At 46.0% G+C, this 20,282-nt stretch overlaps 1 protein-coding gene across 13 annotated transcripts in view; it reads left to right on the forward strand.

Moving 5' to 3' along the window:
• TSNARE1 (t-SNARE domain containing 1) overlaps positions 1 to 20,282 on the forward strand; it is a 533,649-nt gene that overhangs the window by 33,805 nt on the left and 479,562 nt on the right. For 2 of the 13 annotated variants that reach the window (XM_074898348.1, XM_074898351.1), the window contains one exon: positions 18,050 to 18,100. The exons of the other annotated variants lie outside the window; for them this stretch is intronic. The gene's annotated coding sequence lies outside the window, so the exon portion shown is untranslated. The remainder of the gene's footprint in view (positions 1 to 18,049; positions 18,101 to 20,282) is intronic. 13 annotated transcript variants of the gene reach the window in all.

Raw genomic sequence — 20,282 nt, forward strand, 5'->3', positions numbered from 1 at the left:
AATCTGGCTGCTGTTCATGCTTCCACAAGCCTCTTCCTTGCACATCCCAATCATTTGAACAATCAGAAAATCTTTGATGAAGCGTTTAATTAGCTGTGTTACAGTCTCGCTGCCTGGACTTGGCCATATTTGTGGTTCTGATTATGTTTGCTTCCTCCTAAACTGAAGCTGTGGCTGGAGAAAAGACAGTCAGGATTCCTGGTTGAGGCTCGCTGGTCATGAGCGTGGAGCCTGGAGTCCCACTGAGCTCATGCATCACCCATGGCGCTGTTTTGAGTTTTTATCTCTGCTACTTGTGATGGTTTGTCCACATTAGAGAAGCGTGGTGGAAAATTTTCTGCCCTTGGTAGCTCTAAAATCGAGCCGGCTACCATCATTTTAAACCCTGTGTGTTTATTTTCTTTGCAGAAAGCATCCGCTTGGTACACTAATTCCCAGGTGAGACCCTGGCTAGAAGTTGCGATACCAACTGTTGAGGTCATCTTTCCAATTAGGGACCAATGCGGTCATTTGAAGGATCCTCAACGTTTCTTCGGTGCCTTTCACTTTCATCTGGGAGCACTTTTTGTGTCCAACCTCCTGGCATTTTTGTGAGAAGGGGAGGTGTTGAGAGAGAATAATTTATATGACTTTGTGGCATGATGCCATTTTGTTACAGGGTAATCACACTTGAAATATTCAGTAGAACATTGTTCTTGAGTTAATGGGGAAGATTGTCTTTGGATTATGTCCCATGTGATTGATTTTTTTTTTTTTTCCCCCCCAAAGTTTTCTTGCTGCATATGAGATAAGAACACGGATATAATCATTTATTTAATAGCTGGTATCAGAAGTAAAGCACCTCAATTAAAATATGTCTAAATTATTTTTTTTTCCCAAATAAGACAGTTTTACTAGCTTATGTTCTTACATTTTTTTTTTCCCTTCTTTAAATAATCCTAAAATCTGGATACAAATTTTTTCTCTCTGCCCACACTCTGGATAAAACATTTATTTCCAAAAATAGCAAAATTATGTTACATTTTATTTGCTATAGGAAGAAAAATAGCAAGTTGGAAGTGAATAGCAGAGTGAAATTTCTTTGAGAAGGTAGGAATTGCTTTTTCTTTTTTTTTTTTTTTTTTTTTTTTTTTTTTTTTTTGTCAGATCTCTACCAGTTGTAACTGTGACCAGGTGATGGTGTTCACGTTCTGCAGCTATTACTGGGCTTGTGTATGGACATCAAAGGGCTGTAAGAGCATGAGGAGAGTATTTTTGCATTTTAGGAGCTTACAGAGTTCATTTCCCCACCAAAGCAGGGCTGAGAGAAGTGAATGCTGTTAAGAAGACCATTTTTGATGTTTTTCAAAATCAACCGGGATCACAATCAATCAATTTCTGGAAAAAACAGAATGCCCTTCCACGTCACCTAGGTAAAATCAAAGTAATTCAAGGATATTCAAAGAATATCTAGTTTCTCAGAGATTTTCAGCAGATGTTCTGTTTTAGAACCTGATAATCTTCGTGGTTATTTGGAGATGGACGTCCAGTTCTTGCTGCCCTGTTACTGCATAGAGGAGCTCAGCTTTAGTATCGGCAACGCTTTCTTGTTCAGTGTGGTGTTCCTTGCCCTAACTTCTGGGGAAGAAAGTATTCTTTGTAGTCAAAAAGTGATGCTGGAATAGATAAAGTGTTCCTATATGGTAATTCTTGCGCTCCGAAGTTATGAGGAACCTTTGATCAGTCCTCTGCATGATTATCTTAATATCACGGAGGCTGATAATGTAAATGGAGATTTCAAGCTTGACCTGATTCATAAATAGGATAAGTTAAAATGATGAACATGATTGAGTTATTTGCTGCAGCTGCTTCCAGGGCTGGAATGATTTGAATTTCTGCTGACAAGGTGTTGAGACTGCTGGGAAGGACATCCCTGATCTGATTAACAGAGTGCTGGGGAAGGAGAAGTGTTGGGAGCAGAGTGAGATGCAAAGGATGGGGAGATGGTGGTGGGCTGGCTGGCATCTGAAGCCTAATAGTGGGGTCTTCTGCAATAATTTGGTCTGCTTTTAGCAAAATACTTAATGTAATAACTGTCCTCAACTGATGTGTTCCTGGTACAGCGGCTGTAGTTGGTGCATCTGAACGTCTGTTTCTTTTTTTGCATGATACTGTGGGCTCAGGATCGTTGCTGGTGAAGTACTTTCAGGAAAAAAATGGCGTGTGGGCACCTTAACAAGTATTGATTTACTGCTAAAGACTTCTGTTTGGGTTATTTGTCTGTTCTTGCAAAATTACAGTTGACAAAAGATTCTCCACTCCATGGTGGGATTTTGTCTCAAACCCAGACATTGAGAAAGGCCCATCTGTGGTGTGCAGGACCCATGCTGGATTCACGCGTTGGAAATGTCTCTTCTCCTTCGTCTCAGTTGCATATCTGAACATTGGACTCAAATCAGTTTTCCTTCTCTTGTTTTAAGATAGCACCTACATATAAATTCCATCATAGTTTAAATCATGTTTGAGACCTTTGACATCACAGAAATTCATGGTTGTGAATCTGCCTGGAGGACCTCTTGCCTGATGGCTCTTGGTGTTGATGAATAAGGAGCACCTCAGTGGAGACAGCTATTCCGAGTAGGATATAAGGGTCCTACAGGTACATACCATCTACTTTGAATGGTTGTATGCTCTTCCATTTGCTTTGGCTCCAGACCTGGTTCTGTTTTCAACCTGTCATAGTTTACCCTGTTTTCCGTGTGAAGCAGATGCTCCACTGATCCACTGAACTGAAGACTCCTGCATCATCAGCCAGATTTCCTTCAGCTGTATGGACAGGATGTCTGTAATGATCCTTTGAAACAAGATGTATCATCATAGCTAGAGCGGGAAAAAAGTCACAATAGACACAAGGTCCTGACCTTTTTTCCTGGCTGGCGTTGGTGCCGATGCCATTGGTGGTCTGACAGCCGTTGAAAATCCTCTCCCTCGTCTGATGAGACATCGTAGCTAACGTTTAGGTCTGTGGCTGTGGGACGTTGCAAGTGAAAATGTTTATTTTTTTCACAACTACAACAGTGTAGAATATGAAAATGTATATATATGAAATAGTGCGTGTATATAGCTAAAAATATGTGTGTGTGTCTAAATACATATTTTATGCTTATTATATAGATGTATATAAACAATATATAATATTGGAGCTTTTTTGCATTGACAAGTTAAAGCAGCAACAGGGGAGAATTTCCCAAAATGCAGCAGCACTTCACTGAATTGATTTTTGCCAATTCCTGCCCATTATAAGCCCAATTTAACCCCCTCAGTTCTAGCCTTTGCTCTGAACCCACCACCTGAGCACTGGACCCCTGATGAGCAAGTTCTGAATGAGACTTAATTCCTGCAGCTCACTTGGGGACAAGTGGGAGAGGCTTTGGAGACGGTGGCAAACATCCCCTGAAAACCTTACAAACAGAAAGACTGTAAGGATTTGGCTTTCTGGCTTATTGGTTCTGCTGTAACTGGCTGTATTTTTGTAAAAATAGCATCTCCTGTTGTCAGTTTGCAAAGGACAGGATGGTCCATTGCTGGACTGGAGAGCAGGATACAAAAGCATTTGGCAGTCTGCTCGCATGGGGTAGGGGCTCAAAACGTGTCATTTGCTACTCTTCGCTGTTGTCGTCATTAATATTCTTTCATTCTCAGTTTGTCCTTTCAGTAATACAGTTGTATATCTACCTTGTTAAAAATCTTTGTTGGTGACATGGACAGTGGGATCGAGGCACCCTCAGCAGTTTTCCAATGACACCGAGCTGTGTGGTGTGGTCACACGCTGGAGGGAAGGGATGTGCCATCCAGAGGGACCTGGACAGGCTGGAGAGGTGGGACTGTGCAAACCTCATGGAGCTCAACACGGGCAAGGCCAAGGTCCTGCCCATGGGATGTGCAGTCTCAAGCACTATTACAGGCTGGGCGAGGAGGGGATGGAGAGCAGCCCTGCGGAGAAGGACCTGGGGGTACTTGTGGATGGAAATCTGACTATGAGCCAGCAATGTGAGCTCACAGCCCAGAAAGCCAACCGTGTCCTGGGCTGCATCAACAGAAGTGTGGCCAGCAGGGTGAGGGGGGGGATTCTCCCTCTCTCCTCTGCTCTGGTGAGACCCCCCTGCAGTGCTGTGCCGAGTTCTGGGGGCACCAACATCAGAAGGACACGGACCTGCTCGATCGGGGCCACAGGAGGCCACGGAGAAGCTCAGGGGGCTGGAGCAACCCCTGTGAGGACAGGCTGAGAGAGTTGTTCTGCTTGACAAACCTTATCTCCTTTGATGATAGGGCGACCTGCTTACTGGATGAGGGAATGGCTGTGGATGTTGTCTACGTTGAATTTTGTAAGACCTTTGACACCGTTTCCCACAGAATTCTCCGGGTGAAACTGGCAGCTTGTGGCTTGGATGGGCACATGCTCTGCTGGGTAAAAAACTGTCTGGATGACCGGGTGAAATGCCGGGGTTTCAACCCCAAGCCCCACATTAAGGTTGACATGTGGGTGATTCCCACAGCCCTTCCCAAAGGGGGGTGAGTTTCCCTTTAGGCTTCCCTCCAGGGTGGGGCGGCCTTGCAGACAGAGCCATTGGGTCAGTGAGCCCCAGGGGTCCCGCAGTGAGTAACCCAAGGTCAGGTGTCCACTGAGGGGTAACAGCTGGGACCCCTGGCAGGAGGGGCAGTGTCTGTGTGTGAGGGGGATGTCCTGTGCAGAGTTCCCTGTTGGGGAAGGACCTCCCGCCTCCCTGGGACTGGGCTCCACTCAGGTCTGGCTTTTGTAAACGTGGGCTGTGTAGGGATTCAGTGTGTGGCTTCCTTGGTCTGATGTGTTTGGCTGGTTGACCTGGTTGTCTCCTGTCCCTTCTATGGGAGACTGCATTTCACTGGTTATCCCACCCATTGTTGGTCGTGTGGTGTCGTTGTTGGGGTCAGATTGATGTCAAATATGTATAACCTGACTTGTTTGTACCCCCAGCGCTCACCCATGGACTGACCCTTTTGTATCAAATACAATTTGGTTATTGGTTCATCTTTATGCTGGCTGAGTCCTTTATGCCAGGCCTGATAACTGGCAAAACACCGGGCCCAAAGAGTTGTGATGAACGGAGTTAAATCCAGTTGGCAGCTGGTCAGAGTGGTGTCCCCCAGGGCTGGGTGTTGGGGCCACTCCTGTTTAACATCTGTATTAATGATCCAGACGAGGGGATCGAGGGCACCCTCAGTCAGTTTGCAGATGACACCCAGCTGGGTGGGAGTGTGGATCTGCTCGAGGGTAGGGAGGCTCTGCAGAGAGACCTGGGCAGGCTGGAGCGATGGGCTGAGCCCAACTGGGGGAGTTTCACTGAGGGCAAATGCCGGGGGTTGCCCTTGGGCCACAACAACCCCCAGCAGGGCTACAGGCCTGGGGAGGAGTGGCTGGAGAGCTGCCGGTCAGAGAGGGACTGGGGGGGTTGAGAATGAGCCAGAGTGTGCCCAGGGGGCCAAGGAGGGCAACGGCATCCTGGCTTGTGTCAGCACTGGCGTGGCCAGCAGGGACAGGGAAGGGATCTGAGCCCTGGGCTCGGCACTGGGGAGGCCGCCCCTCGCTGAGTGGGTTCAGTTCTGGGCCCCTCACCCCAAAAAGGCCATTGAATGACTCGAGCGTGGCCAGAGAAGGGCAACGGAGCTGGGGCAGGGTCTGGAGCACAGGTCTGCTGGGGAGCGGCTGGGGGAACTGGGGGGGTTCAGTCTTGAGAAGAGGAGGCTGAGGGGAGACCTCCTGGCCCTCTGCAACTCCCTGCCAGGAGGGGGCAGAGAGGGGGGATGAGTCTCTGGAGTCAAGGAGCCAGCGCCAGGCCCCGAGGGAATGGCCTCAAGCTGCCCAGGGCAGGGTCAGGCTGGCTCTGAGGAAGGATTTCTGTGCAGAAGGGGCTGTTGGGCGTTGGAATGGGCTGCCCAGGGCAGGGGGGAGTCCCCGGGATCCCTGGAGGGGTTGAAGAGTCGGGCTGAGCCAGCGCTGAGGGATCTGGGGGAGTTGGGAATGGTCAGGGTGAGGGTCATGGATGGACTGGAGGAGCTGCAAGGTCTCTTCCAGCCTAGATGATTCTGTGGGTTGGGGTTCTTCAGTCTGGAGAAGAGAAGTCTCCTGGGAGACCTTATAGCAGCAGCCTCCCAGTACTTAAAGGGGCTATGGAAAAGATGGGGAGAGACTCTTTATCAGGGACTGTAGGGATGGGACAAGGAATAAGAGTTTGGAACCCAAACCATTCTGTGATCATGACAGTTACTTCACATGGGCATTTGTCCACAGAATTGCAGTGCGTTTGCTCTGCAAGTATTTTTCCCTAACCGTATATCTTATCTACTAACTCTGCTTTACTTAACCTGCGAATAATTAAAGCACCTAATGGCTGGAATCTTTGGCAACAAAATCCTTTTATAAATCAGTATTCAATAGTCTTCAGCGCACTGTGTAAAGGTAAATAGCTGCTGCGTCCCCCTCTCCTGCTTCTTCATGGCTGTGTCCTTGCGTTAAGGCCTCGGTAAACCTCCTTCTTATTGTGTTTCCTCTGTAAATCCTATAGGCTGTACGGGCTCCTAAATCTTGTAATTTGGTATAGAAAATATTTTCTGTGTTTACTTGCTTGTTACTTTTAAGAGAGTTATTATTATTTGACCAGCTTTGCATTGCAATCTGTGTATATATATATATATATATCTATCCTATTTTATTCTTTGCACAGTTCCCTATATATAACCGTTTTTTTGTTTTCTTAATTCTCTAAAGCTTGTCTCGTGCTAAGTAAACTTCCTCTACCTGTTGTGAAGTGATGGCTCATTTTTATTGGAGAGTCAGGATTTAAATGCACAGTCAACATACCCTGCAGCTTAATGCCCTGCTGCAGAGGCATCGCAATAACTGTTCCCATTTCTGCTCCTTGTTTGTACAGCCTGTGAGATCATTTGATCCTCTTTACCTTCTCCCACGACCAAGCAAACCTGGTGTTGGGGAATACAACAACCCTGGCTCAGCGGATGTGCACTCATTTGCAAGATGGAGGTTTACCTGATGCTTTAGCTTTGGGAGGGGGATTTTAGTGCATCCACACTTCTATAGCCTTCTGAATGACAGGCCTTTTTTTTTTTTTTTTTTTTTTTTTAACTCCCCATCACTTTCTAGGACTGCTGCTTTTTCTGGGACTTCAGAAAAAAAAGTGGAATTTTTTTTTTCCTACTCAAAAATCAGAGCAGTGTCTGGTGCTAGGAAGGCCTTTTACAAATGCTGTGCAGTGCTGCTGCTGGGAACAGCCTCCCATAGCAACCTTCACCTTGAAAGCTAAAATCCCATCACCCCATATGACAGCTTTATTACTAGATTGGCATGTGAACCCTTTGGAAGCAGTCTAGGTGGCAGTGAAAAAGTTCCCCTAGACTCTGTCTTTTTTTTTTTTTTTTTTAATATTTTATGGGATTTTTTATCACTTTTAGTTTTGTTCCTTTTTTTTTCTTAAAAAAAATAATAATTTCTCAGAAAAATTGTTAGAAAAGTGAGAGACACCATTCTAAGTAAGGTAGAAGATCTCTTCCATGAGGGTTGACACATGATCATGACCATCACTGCAGTAATTCCAAGTCCTCTACTGATAGACATGGACAAGATGAAGCCCTAGCTGGAAAGCCATGGCAGTAGTGAAATTGGGCTCCGGGTGTGCTTTTTGGGGTTTGTGTTTATTGCAGTAGTGCTGGAGAGAATTAAAAGCTTAGAAGACTGGGCAAGATCTTGAAGGGAACACATTTGCCGTCAGCACTGCATCTATCTGGTAGTTAGCAGGTAGCTTTTGAAGACATGAAGATGGATGGAGCAACATCCTGTGTGTGGTATTTTTTGCCTGCAGTCCCTGGATAGTGGGTGCTGTGCAGGTGGTCAGTCGAGGGGTCTGAGTCTGTTGGTCAAAGTCTATCTGTTGTTGTAGTTCTATATCTATAGATATAGATGTATTTCTATAGTTCTATTCTATGGTTGTGCTATCATCATCCCTAAGGGGATTCGAGTTGGCAAACTGAGTGTTTCTAGGGTTAGGAAGTTATAATTTCATCGGCTTGAGCTTCACGGTGCTGATGAGCTTGGCTCCAGGTGTGTCTGGAGTATGCTGAGTTTTGCTGGGATAGACTCTCCCTTTGTTTTCACGGTGGAGGTTATTCTGGCCCTGACCCATCAGCACTCAACATAAATCAAGACTGCACTGACGTGTTCCGTTGTTGTCCAGCCGCTCTGCAGACTGGTGTCACACCTCCATGCTGGCTTTGCTTCCTCAAAGCTTCTGTTGAGTTAATCGGTGCATGGAGGTCCCGGAGAGCCGGGCGGGGGGAGACTCCTCCGAGCAGCTGTGGGACCAAACCAGGAGATGGGAGATCCAGTCTGAGGAAAGGCTGATGATGGAAGAGTTCGTCTCCTGGGTTTTTTGTTGAGCTTGGCATTACTGATCTGATGGACTCCTCCTCCCCAGCAGAATACCAATTGGAAAATAGTTGCATGCAGTCTTCACCCACCTATGTGGACACATGTAGCTCACTGAGCTGGTGGCTCTTGGGGCTTCTCTGGCTGCCACGAGAGACAAAATGCCTCATGCTGTTGATAACCTTTGGTGCAGAGATAGTCCCATCCTTACTCATGAGCTGCCAAGTCCCTGGTAGGAGCAGCATCCCTCCTGCTTGTTGCTGGAACTCCAGATTCCTCTTCCCCAGCTCTTCTGGGGAGGAAGAAAGCTTGGTGAGTTATTTTTGCGTGGAGGAGGAGCGTTGGCTTTGTGTGCTGGCTGTAAGCAAGGAGAGAGCTGGACCCAGACCCTGGGAAAGCTATGGTGATAGAGAAAAGGTTTTGGAGCCCGTGTGAGGAGCTGCCTCGCTTTATCTGTGTCTCCCTCAAAAGCTTTTCAAGCTTTTCTAACTGGTTTTGTGAGTGTCTCCGTCCTCTGTTTAAATCCTGTTCCCATCCACCCCTTTGCACTTTACGGAGAAGCAAGAAGTGACTCATTACACAGCCTACGAGGAAACTTTAATGAATAAATGCATTGAAGAAAAAGAAAAGAAAAAAGAAAACGGTTCTCCTGTCTGGGGCAGAGTGATGCTTTTGCTGTCTTGAACTCTGAAAGATTAAGCTAGGCTGCTTCTTTTAATTAGCTTTTAATTAATTGAGTTACTTCAGTGCTGTTGTTAAGACTAATAGGACTTCATTGGGCCTAGAGATGTGGGTTTGGTGTTGGCTTGGTTTTGTTTTGGGTTTTTTTTGGGGTTTTTTTTTTTGGTTGTGTTTTGTTTTAATTGGCTTGAAACATCAAGAGCAAAATTTGCAAATCTCCCAGCTATTTCCCTCTTCCTCCTTCGAATCTCCTTGACACTGGCAGCATCCCACAGGGAGGAGGAACAGGTCAGTGCCCTGTGGTGTTTTCTGGGCGTTCTTGGCACTAATGGGAGCAAAGTGGCGTCTTTCGAGGCACCTGCAGTGTCTTGGAGGTTGATGGGATCCTCTTGCCTTTCCGAGGAGCTATGCTTTTCTGCCAAGTCCATGAAATAAATACGTTTTTTTTAGCTTTGTTCCTTTGCTTCTCTGATGGAAGGGCGCCCTGGTGACACTTTTTGCTTTTTTTCCAGTAATAAAATAACCACATGTACCTGCATTTTTAAAAATAGACGTCGTACATCTCTCTTTCTTCCTTCTGCATCTTCTGTTCTGGTTGGGATCTCTCTGTTTGGGACTCTTGAACAGAGTGGGATGACAGTGTGACAGCGTTCCTGTATATTTATATAATTCATGTAATGCATGAATTTTGCAGTACGTAGGAACAATAGGGTCAGTCAGCCAGGGCTGGTGGTAATAACTGGGAATTGCACTTGGTTTTATTTAAAGGTGTTTCTTCATTTTGAAGGTTCTCCTTGAATTGAAAAGCTTGTTAGTGCTCTGCTGCTTCTTTACAAGCTTCAAGTCTTTTCTCTTTGTTTAAATACAGGAAAGCAATGTTTTCAAAGGGAGGGAAGAGGGTGAGAAAGAAGTGTGGGTGCTCCTCTGAGATCGAGCCGATCCATTTTTATCTTGTTATATATCATTTTTACTTAATGCTGTTATATTATTTCAGCTGTGCTTGGTTTTCAGATTTGATGCAGATATGAAGTTGCTATAACAACACGATGATTCATATAATGCTAGCAACAATCTGCCGGGATTTATTTTTCTATCATGACGACTTGGATGTTTTTGGTGGGGATTTCTATCTATTTTCAGACAGACCATGCCACTAACTCTCTGCAGCGATTTGCTCTGGACTACCTGGACTCAAGGTAGTAACACCTGTACTTGTGTAACAGACCCAGAGATCTCCAAGCACTTTAGAAAGGTTGGTGCTGTTGTGCCAGATTTAGGATGGGAGATGAAGACATGAGGATGCAGGACTGGCCCAAGCAACTTCAGCTTCTTACGTGTCCAGCCATGACATGTGGCACCTTGTACCTCTGCTTAGGTGGTTCTCCATCTCATTCCTTCCTGCAGGGGTAGAGCTGATAAACTGATGATTTCTGAGATCCTCCTGATCCATGGCGTTTAAAAATAGAGGCCCAAGTTAAGAGCTTTTGAATTTCTTTTGGAAACATATTGTCAAGATCTTTGTTACCACCTAAAGGTCTTCTGAGGCCACTAGGGAGTTATGGAGTAGATCCAGATTAATAAATCTGTTCCTGCTTTTAAAGTGTTATTTTTTTTTTTTTTTTAAATTGCAGTCTGAGATAATAAAAATGCTTTTTTTGGGGGTCTTTTAATCAAAAAAAAAAGGTCCAGAATTAAGGATGACTGATTTTTCTGTGGAAGATGTCAGATTATACAGAAATATCTACTGAATGCCGAGGTTTAAACTGCTTCTCCTTTGCACAGAGCTGTTGTGATGGGAAATGTTTCAAGGTACCTCCAAAGATTTTGTCAGCTTCTCAGTTCAAATCTGAAACTTTAGCAATGGAAATAAATGTCTTCAGCATCTTGAAGCCTCACGCTGAGAGCTCTCTCCTCTTCTGTCTCTTTTCTGCCCTAATGTTGAGAATATCAGATAACACATCTGCAAATGGAGCCGTGTGCCCTGGCACCTTTCTTCAAGTTTTGGTTTTTTTCCAGTCTTAAAGATTTTTATTTTTTTTTTCCTAAATAAAACCATTTGTTTTCCTGCTAACAAATTTAGGATTACTTGATGGGTATGGGTTGTTTTGCGTTTTTCCTCCTGTGTAGAGCTGTAGCAGGACTCAGTGCATTTTAGAGAAGTGCTGTTCCTCCTTGCAAAGTCCTGTGGTGATCTGAAAACCAGCTGGAGATGGTAACGTGCTTTTTTTCCAGCCTGCCTCTTAAGCTGGCGTCTCTTTATCTTGCCCAACAACTGGAATACAATTGATCCTGTAAAAAAGTCTGGGCTTTCTGTCCTGCCTAATTGTGTTAAGTTGCATTTGCGTCCTAAAGAGAGCAACTGGGAGAGGATGTTGAAGCCTTATATGCATTTTTAAATTCATAAATGCCATCAATGGAGTCTAAAGCATCAGATAACTGACTCGAAAGGCCTTGCTGAAATGCGCTGATGTCTTTATGTCTTTGAGAGTCATCTTCCCCTGCACTCAATCGCCAGATCCTACACGTGTTGCTGTCGGCTGTATTAGGAGTAAGAAGGAATCATAACTGAAAAACCAGCTATGGAAATGTGCTGTGGAAGCTATATAATATCTGTACGCCATCAAGTGAATTTTAAAGTTTTGCAGAGAGTCTCTTTCTGACACCTGCTGTTACTGCTGTGATAGGACTTTTGTTGCCTTCAATTTATTCCTAGGCATAGTTTTTATCATCTCTTGACCACACGGATCAGTCTGACCTGATCCCACGCAGCCTCGTCCATGCAGCAGATTGCAGATTTCTCCTCCCATGAGGATGGGTGTGGGATGAGGACCCTTACGTTTGGCTTGGTGGCTCCTTGGATGCTGTGATGGAACAGAGGATACCTCCTTTTGTTTGTCACAGCTGGGACAGTCCTGAAATTTTAGCTTGTAGTTCTTGAGACCGTTGCTGCTTCTTGTCTCATCCGTGTTTTCTTGTGGGCACGTTACTGGTGGTGATTAGTGTGATACTGTTGGCCTGGGACAGAAGGCAGGGTCTCATCCAGCCACTTGGGTGCATGTGTGCATTTCTGTGATTGGTAGAAGATGACTCTTCCTGTGAGTCATGCAATTCCTATTTCCTTCTATAGGCTGGTAAATTCAGCCGAGGGACAGGGAGGGAAGAAATGGAAAGTGGCTCCGTATTTCAAGAGAAAAAGCAACCACTCCTCCATGGCAGTTATTTTAGCAGCAGTTTTGCATCTCAGTTTCAACCCCAAAATATGCATCAAGTTCCAGCAGCTGTGTTTGCTGAGCCAGAAGGTGTCTAAGGTGATGTCAGTTTTCTTGCTGTGGTCCTGATAGGGTGAGGAGCCATGAAGGAATTGTCAACCATGTGCATGAGGGAGATAATTTTAAAAAATAAATAAATAATTGGTTGTGGTTCACAGCAAGACCTTGGAAATTACTTGGCTTGCTATGTTGGTGCCTCGCTGTTGAAAAATGTTTTCACAATGCCTTGGGAGCTGTGGGTCAGCATCTGTTCTAGTGCTCCCTCTTATAGAACTGCTCATCTAGGATGGAGTTGCAGAGTCCTAAGGCCAGATGTAGCACAGATATCAGGGGTTTGCTGTGGTCTAGTATTACGTCTTTGCCCAAAAGCTCTCTATGGTAAGAAGCTGATGTGCGTGGTGGGTGGAGATGCTTTCACAGATGGTTCTCAGAAGCACTTTCTACTGAGGGCTGCTGAACCTGTGACATGTCATAGTGGTGTAGCCCCCGAACGTTGTGTTTGCTCCCACCTTCTCCTTGAGGTTTTTAAAGAGATTGTTTTGGTTTTCCCCTGGATTCTAGTTTTGCTTCTCTTGTGTCAGTGTGTTGGCAAAGCCAGAACATGCACGAGACCTTCTGCAATGTTCTCTGAGAAAACATTCATTGTTGCCTTTTGCTGCTCCAAAATAGCGGGGAACCTGTTTTCTCCTGGTCCTCCCTTGTCTATTTGTATTGGAGGATGACTGTTATCCATGTACGTGGAGAAGACAGTGCTGTAAAGGCAGCCTTCTTGTGTCTCAGGCAACAGGGGTTAAACCTTGGTGGTGGTGAGGCTGGGACACTGCTTTTCTGAAGTCTGGTAGCAGCAGAGCGATGCTCTTGCTGCTGCAAATGCAGATTCCCATTAGCTCTTTCAGCTGTCGGGAGTCTCTTGACGTGACACGGGGAAGTTTCCGCATGATGAATTTCAGGGAGTGAGGCGAGGGCGGGTGTACGTTTTAATTTTAGTTCTGCATGATGGAAGATGCTTGCGAGCCCATCATATTAATTTCAAAAGCTCTTTGGTATTGTGGTTATTTTGCTGGAATAATACAGTGGGTCGACTGGGGAATAAGCAAGCAAAGCAGGAGTTTGTGCAGACATAAGTTAGCCTGCACAGCCTGTCAGTAAGCACCTGTATATCTTCCTTGACCCTGTTCTGACCCTGAAGGATCTTTGCATCCTCCAGTTGTCCGGCTCTCTAGCTCAGCCATCTTCCACTGGTCCCATCTGCTAATTCATCCTTCAGGAGGAACAGAGTTGATGTCATGCCAGCAGGAACTGTCGTAAGCTATTTTCATGTCTAACGCCTGGGCATGGCATAAGGGAAGGCATGGAGAATTCCCAGAAAGGCAGTTGAGTAATGGAAGGTGATGGGTCCAGATGGAGCAGAGACATCTGCAGGAAAGGGTCCCTCTTCTCCCTCTCTGGTTTCCATGCAGCTGAGCTTTGACAGAATTAAAACTTCAGGTAACCTCCTTGTGAAAGCCTTTGCTTGCTCAAAAGGGGGAGCTGCTGGCAATCCACTTAAACCATTTCAAGCTGGGAGAAATGTGACATTAGCACAGATCGTTGGTCCCCACAGCACATGTGGGACCACGCGAGGTGACCCAGCAGCGAGGGTGTGAATGTTGGAGTGAGGAAGCCTGGCTTAATGTCTCCACATCAAAAGTGTTGTTAGTAATAGAGGTGTACAGGGCAGTGTCTTTTGTTGATTTGTCTCGGTACTGTCGTGGCTTCCACCCCAGAGACTCTTTAGGTTTTGGGGATGTGATGTACATATGGTTGTGCTGCAGCTTGGGGACATTCCTGGAGAACCCACCAGGCAAACTCCTCTAGATAGCATCTGTATTGCACATTGTACTGTGCCTCCACGTCATGATTTTTGTTGTTTTTTTTTTAATAAATATTTTGTTTGTGTTCTTGGATGGCATTTTCCATTCAGAAAGGGAGGGAAAGAATGAACGTGTCACCCACACCCGAGATGCTGGGCACATAACTCAGGAGAATTACTCATAAAACTGCAACCTCATTATCCAACTATGAAGGATTTCTTCCACCAATTTCCTCAGTCTGGCCACAGTCCTGAAATTAATCTTACCTAAACAGTCAGTAGCATTTCCTCTATCAGTACAGGCAGAAATCGTTCTGTTTTGTGGCTGAATGCTTCAGACAAAGTCAAAAAAAACCACCAAAAAACAAACAAACCCCGAAGTATAATACTTAAATATTTATATACAATACTTTGCTCTGGGTTTTAGAAAAGGATGTCTTCATCCCAATTCCAAGCAGATGATGGAATGCATCCCCTGGAAGCTCTGTCTGGATTGACATGATGTTGTCATCGTAGTGTGTATCAGCATATAGAGGTTAAATCTGTTGTGACTTTGTTGGCCTCTTTAGAGCTGCTCTTTCTCCTGCCATCTGAAGGGTTGGTGTGAGGTTCTTCCAACCTCCCTGCCTTTCTTATTGACTCTTAACGTGTTTCTATCTGTCATCTCCCACACCGTGTTTCCTGCTTCCAATCCTTGGCCATCACCACCAACAGCTGACACTGCCCTTAGGCATGCTCATCCTGGCTGAACAGCGGGATGCTTTTCACAATGTTTGCTTTCCAGATGGATCTCCCCTCTCCAAGTCTGCTGTTTTGCTCTGCTGGGGAAAACACAGCTGCCCTGGGGTTTGTTGTTCACGCTGAGGCGTAGGTGGAGCAGATTGGAGAAGACTCAAAGCACCTGGGTGACTGGTGAGTTGGGTGGTTGAGGTGTTTTCCCCCCTGTAAACATCTCAGCAGGAGGGGATAGCTTACCCTTTTGGGTAGCAGATGGGATCTGGAGGTACTGTGCCCTTGTGGGCACTGGTAGGATGAGCTCATTTTTGGATCTTATTGTTTGGAAGAGCCCACGTGAGGCTTCAGACTCTCTGAAGTCCTGTATCTCTTTCTCCTGATGGAGAATCACCTGGGTTTTAGCTGCTCTTAGCATTGCCTTGCAGTAAATGCGGATGGTGAGCACGTGAGGGTTGAAATTCAGATCTGATAGCGTCTCTCACTGATGTTAAGATTCAGAAATCTAAGGGTGTCTTACATACTCTTCATCATATTCTTCCTAAATTTCTGTTCCTGAAGAGGCTGGCGGCTGAAGTCATGAAATCCCAGCACTCAGCCCCTACTGCTCATTTTCTTAAAGAAGGGATGAAATAAAGGTGCTTTAGGATGCCCAGCAGAGAAAGGATCTTTATAACCAGAGCAATGATGGTATTACCCAACAAGGAGTTGGGCCTAGGATGTCCTAGGCGATACAAGGCAAACCAGCAGGTTGCACAAAACCTCGTCCTGCCTATTAATCTCCAAGAAGTTAATGAATGTTTCTTTTGTCAGCTGCTAGCTGTGGTTGAAGGCTTTTTAAAGTTTGTCCCGTGGACTAGTTTTGCCTTGCCAAGAGGACATGAGAGTGCTGCTGGGGATGTCCCAGGTGTAGGATGCTGAAGGATGAGGTGGGTACCACTCATCTGCTACCGAAGAATCTGGTAGGGAGGATTGAGCTGAGTTGCCTGATGGTGATTTTAATAGGTTAAATGGGCAGGTGGTTGGGAATTACATCCTCAAGCTGCAACAAATCAATAACATCAATGCTTACAAAATACCTCACACAATTTGATGCAGATCTTGATTAAACTTCTAGACTGGCTGTCCCTAGCCTGAAGCGCTCAGTAACGTCTATTTGTTGAGTTGCCTTTTGATGTTTCTTGCAGCCAGCAACAAGAAGGTGCTGATACAGGAGGGAAAAGTGGGCTGTCACAGTGTGTAACTGCCTTAGTGTGCTTCCACAGAGGTCACTGAAGACTGGGATTGCTGCTCCAGGCAGATACAAATCGTTGCTGCAATTTTATCTCTGAATTTTTCTGACTGGGGAAATTGCATCCTTTTTTTTTTTTTTTTTTTTTTTAGTGAACTTTGTATATAGAGCATGACTGTAGGAAGTAGATAGCATTTATATAGGAAGTATTTATTAATACCTTAAAAATATCACTGTGTTCAGAATATGGTGACCAAAGCAGTAGAGGAGCTGAACGTAGTGTGTGAAGAAAGGCTTCCTTGCTTGCATTAATTAAACAAAGCAAGTAGGTACATTAATTAAAAGGCCTTTTGTGATAAGACTGATGAATCTTACCCCTGTGCTCGGCACTGGGGAGGCCGCCCCTCGCTGAGGGGGTTCAGTTCGGGGCCCCTCACCCCAAAAAGGCCATTGAAGGACTCGAGCGTGGCCAGAGAAGGGCAACGGAGCTGGGGCAGGGTCTGGAGCACAGGTCTGCTGGGGAGCGGCTGGGGGAACTGGGGGGGTTCAGTCTGGAGAAGAGGAGGCTGAGGGGAGACCTCCTGGCCCTCTGCAACTCCCTGCCAGGAGGGGGCAGAGAGGGGGGATGAGTCTCTGGAGCCAAGGCCCCAGCGCCAGGCCCCGAGGGAATGGCCTCAAGCTGCCCAGGGCAGGGTCAGGCTGGCTCTGAGGAAGGATTTCTGTGCAGAAGGGGCTGTTGGGCGTTGGAATGGGCTGCCCAGGGCAGGGGGGAGTCCCCGGGATCCCTGGAGGGGTTGAAGAGTCGGGCTGAGCCAGCGCTGAGGGATCTGGGGGAGTTGGGAACGGTCAGTGTGAGGTTCATGGTTGGACTGGAGGAGCTTCAAAGTCCTTTCCAACCTAGCTGATTCTGTGATTCTGTAACAGACACTGCATTTTCTTTGTAACAGAGAAAATGAGGAAGTACTGCGTACTTAATAGCTATTGCAAGGTAGGTGAATACTTTAAGGAGTCTATAATTTATCTGGCTAAAGGTCATCTAGCACCATCTCGGTGTCTGTGGGTAAAACCCTATAGCTTGTGGGAGCAGCTCTGGGTTGCATCTTGAAAGCTGCCCAGTGCTCGGTGAACGGAGGACCTGCCTCTTGGGGTTGCACCAGCACGTTTTTCCTTGCAGGAGGGTTGGGTGGTTTTATAGCCAAGAGGTGTTGTTTCTTGAAGGAGAATCCTTAGAATAAAAGCTAAAAATGGAAGTTCTTGCAAGGTAGGGATGTGTGTACATGTGTGCAAGCAAGCATGAGAGAGTAACAACCTGCTGGTGAGAACTGCGAAGGTCTTGATTCAACAGGGCGCTCTCTGTGTTCTCCCAAATTTGACATAAGCTCAAATGCTTAACTGGATTGTGGCCAGTGTGTTCCTCCCACGGCAGGTTCAGGATCATAAAGAAAATAGGACAGTTGAGTAGGTGATTCCCCTTTCCCATTGCAGGTTTTAATTTGTTGAGTGGTTTTTGGGTTGTTTGGGGTTTTTTTTTTCAGATATTTTAACACTACTTTTGCACCTCTGCTAATCTGGAAATCTTAAAAGCCTTCAGCAATTTTAGAGGTTTATATCGCCTTTCTTTTAAACAGGACATGCTGTTCCTGTCCTCAGCAGTGATGTTTTGAGGAATCAGTGCTTGCTTTTGTACCTGTTCATACAGCCCAGCCGAGAGGCTTTACGGTGTTGCTGGATGCCAGAGTTCAGGGCGCTGATGATATGCGTGTCCTTAGCCATGACAGGGAAATAATTTCCTTCTCAGTACTAATCAGTTGTCTTGCTTTTCCTTCCAGATTAGAAGAAAGTCTTGTGTGACCAGGGGAACAGGACTTAGGAAGCAGTTGGTAAGAGCGTCTCTGCAGGAGAGGGTCACCTGCACATGGAAGGGTGGAACTTGGGCAGATGGAAATAAAATTTTGCCCTTAAGAATTTACTTTTTTTTTTTTTTTTTTTTTTTTCCTGGCTTTCATTTATAGAAGTTTCACCCTCTTTTGAACTGAGTTGCAAAAAGGGAGAGCTGGTTTATGAAAGTTTTGGTGTGAGGCTGGGGAGGGAGTCCCTGTCTGCCATGCCTCAGCTTCACTTATATGGAGAGGAACCTTATCCAAGAGCTGTCTCAGAGCTTTAGCCATATTTTCATGTTCTTCCCATGTTGTCGTGGGTTGGTCTTCTGATGGTTTCATCATGTCTTTGATCTTTAGAGCTAGCTATGTACAGAAAAAAATGAAATACAGAGAACAGAATTAGAATCATAGCATAGTTTGGGTTGGAAGGGACCTTTAAAGATCATCTAGTCCAACCCCCTGCAGTGGGCAGGGACATCTTCAACCAGATCAGGTTGCTCAGAGCCCCGTCCAACCTGGCCTTGAGTGTTTCCAGGGATGGGACATCAACCACCTTTTTGGGCAACCTGGTCCAGTGTTTCACCACCCTCATCATAAAAAATGTCTTCCTTTTATCTAGTCTGAATCTGCCTTCTTTTAGTTTAAAACAATTACCCCTTGTCCTGTTGCTACAGACCCTCCTAAAAAGTTTGTCCTCAAATTCCCTGAAATGACTGAGTTCATATTGTTCTGTAGGTCTTCAGGTTTAACTTCATTTTTCCTTGAAAACTCTTGCAAGATTGAGTAAAGGCTTATTGGTCTCCTTCACAGTGTGGAAGGCCAGCAGGGGAGTGCTGGTCCCATGCTGGTGGGATGTGCGTGCAGCTCTTGGCTGCTCACTGGTTCACTCCCAGAGGACTTATTGTCTCCTCCAGCAGCAGATTCACGAGGGGCAGCTCTGTTTGTGGGCAGGAAAGCCAAATCCAAGCTCCCTTGGCTTTTCCCAGGACTATTCTTCTGTTTTCCCTCCCATCTAGTTTACCTCTGCTTGTAGGTGTGGGGAGCTGCTGTGGATTTACATCACTCCTCAGTGGTATCCCTTGAGGCAGCGAGTCTGATTCATCACATCCAAAGCTTGTGTAAGGGGACAAAGCAGAGCTTTGTGTAATTTTCGTGTTACCTGCGGCAGCACCGGTGCTGAATCAGCGGGACGGGTGCTCCTTTTGATAACGGGTGATGTTTCCCTAAATGTCAGTGCTCACTGCCCCTGGTTCTCCTTGCAGCAGTACTGAGTAAAGAGTATTAGTGGTGTTATCGATGTCCCACAGCACCGTGTTTGGCCAGAGAGAACATAAATTACCCTCCTACAAGGATCTGGGTTGAAGATTAGAGGATTTGGCTTCAGTACGAACTAGTTGTGCCTTAACACAAATTTCGCTGAAGGCATCTTTTCTCAGCACTACGGCTTCCCCTTTCCATCTCTTGCTTTGATGTGCAGTTTCTTCTGTGTGGCAGAAAGGATCAGGGGCGTGGGAATACGACCTCTGGGAGTGGCCTAGATCGTTGGGTTAGAAAGCTGTAGTCAACCAGGTTGGTGGGGCAGGTTGTTTTAGCAGCGTGGGGGGGATATAACTGTGGTGGCATCTCTGTATCTCTGATTTATCCTGCTTTTGCTGGACCTGGGGTCACGAGCCTGATGCGGGATGTTGTTTTGTGGTGTGAATTATGTGGAATGCCAAACGTGATGCATGTGAAAGTCCCTTTGTGCTTTGAGAGATGTGTTGATGGTGTCAGATGAGACGGGTTTGAGATATTTACCTCCCATCAGCTGTTGTGATGGTCCCTGGCTGTGTTGATGACGTGTTGCCCCCGTTGATTTGTTGACCTGTCCAACTTCGTAACTGTTTCTGTGGTGTCTTTGTGCTCTTGGACACTTGCTGATCACCCTCTCCCCACTCCATGAGTACCATGGGTCTGCTCCTCTGCCTGTGTACGTGCTGTGTGATGAGGATGAGGAAAGTGGGTGAGAACTGTTTGGGGAGGGTCACCTCAGCTGCAGGTTGCGTATGGGATCCTCTTGGAAGCCTCGCTGTTTGGTAGCCACATGTTGGTCCTTCGGGAGCCAAGCTACAGAAGGCCGTCTCTTGCACCAGAGAGGCTGTATCTCTTCCTGTTCAGATTTGCTGGTTTTCACCTCCTGATA

This window comes from Athene noctua, chromosome 2 (assembly GCF_965140245.1).
Source record: "Athene noctua chromosome 2, bAthNoc1.hap1.1, whole genome shotgun sequence".
In the NCBI taxonomy this organism is placed as follows: domain Eukaryota; kingdom Metazoa; phylum Chordata; class Aves; order Strigiformes; family Strigidae; genus Athene; species Athene noctua.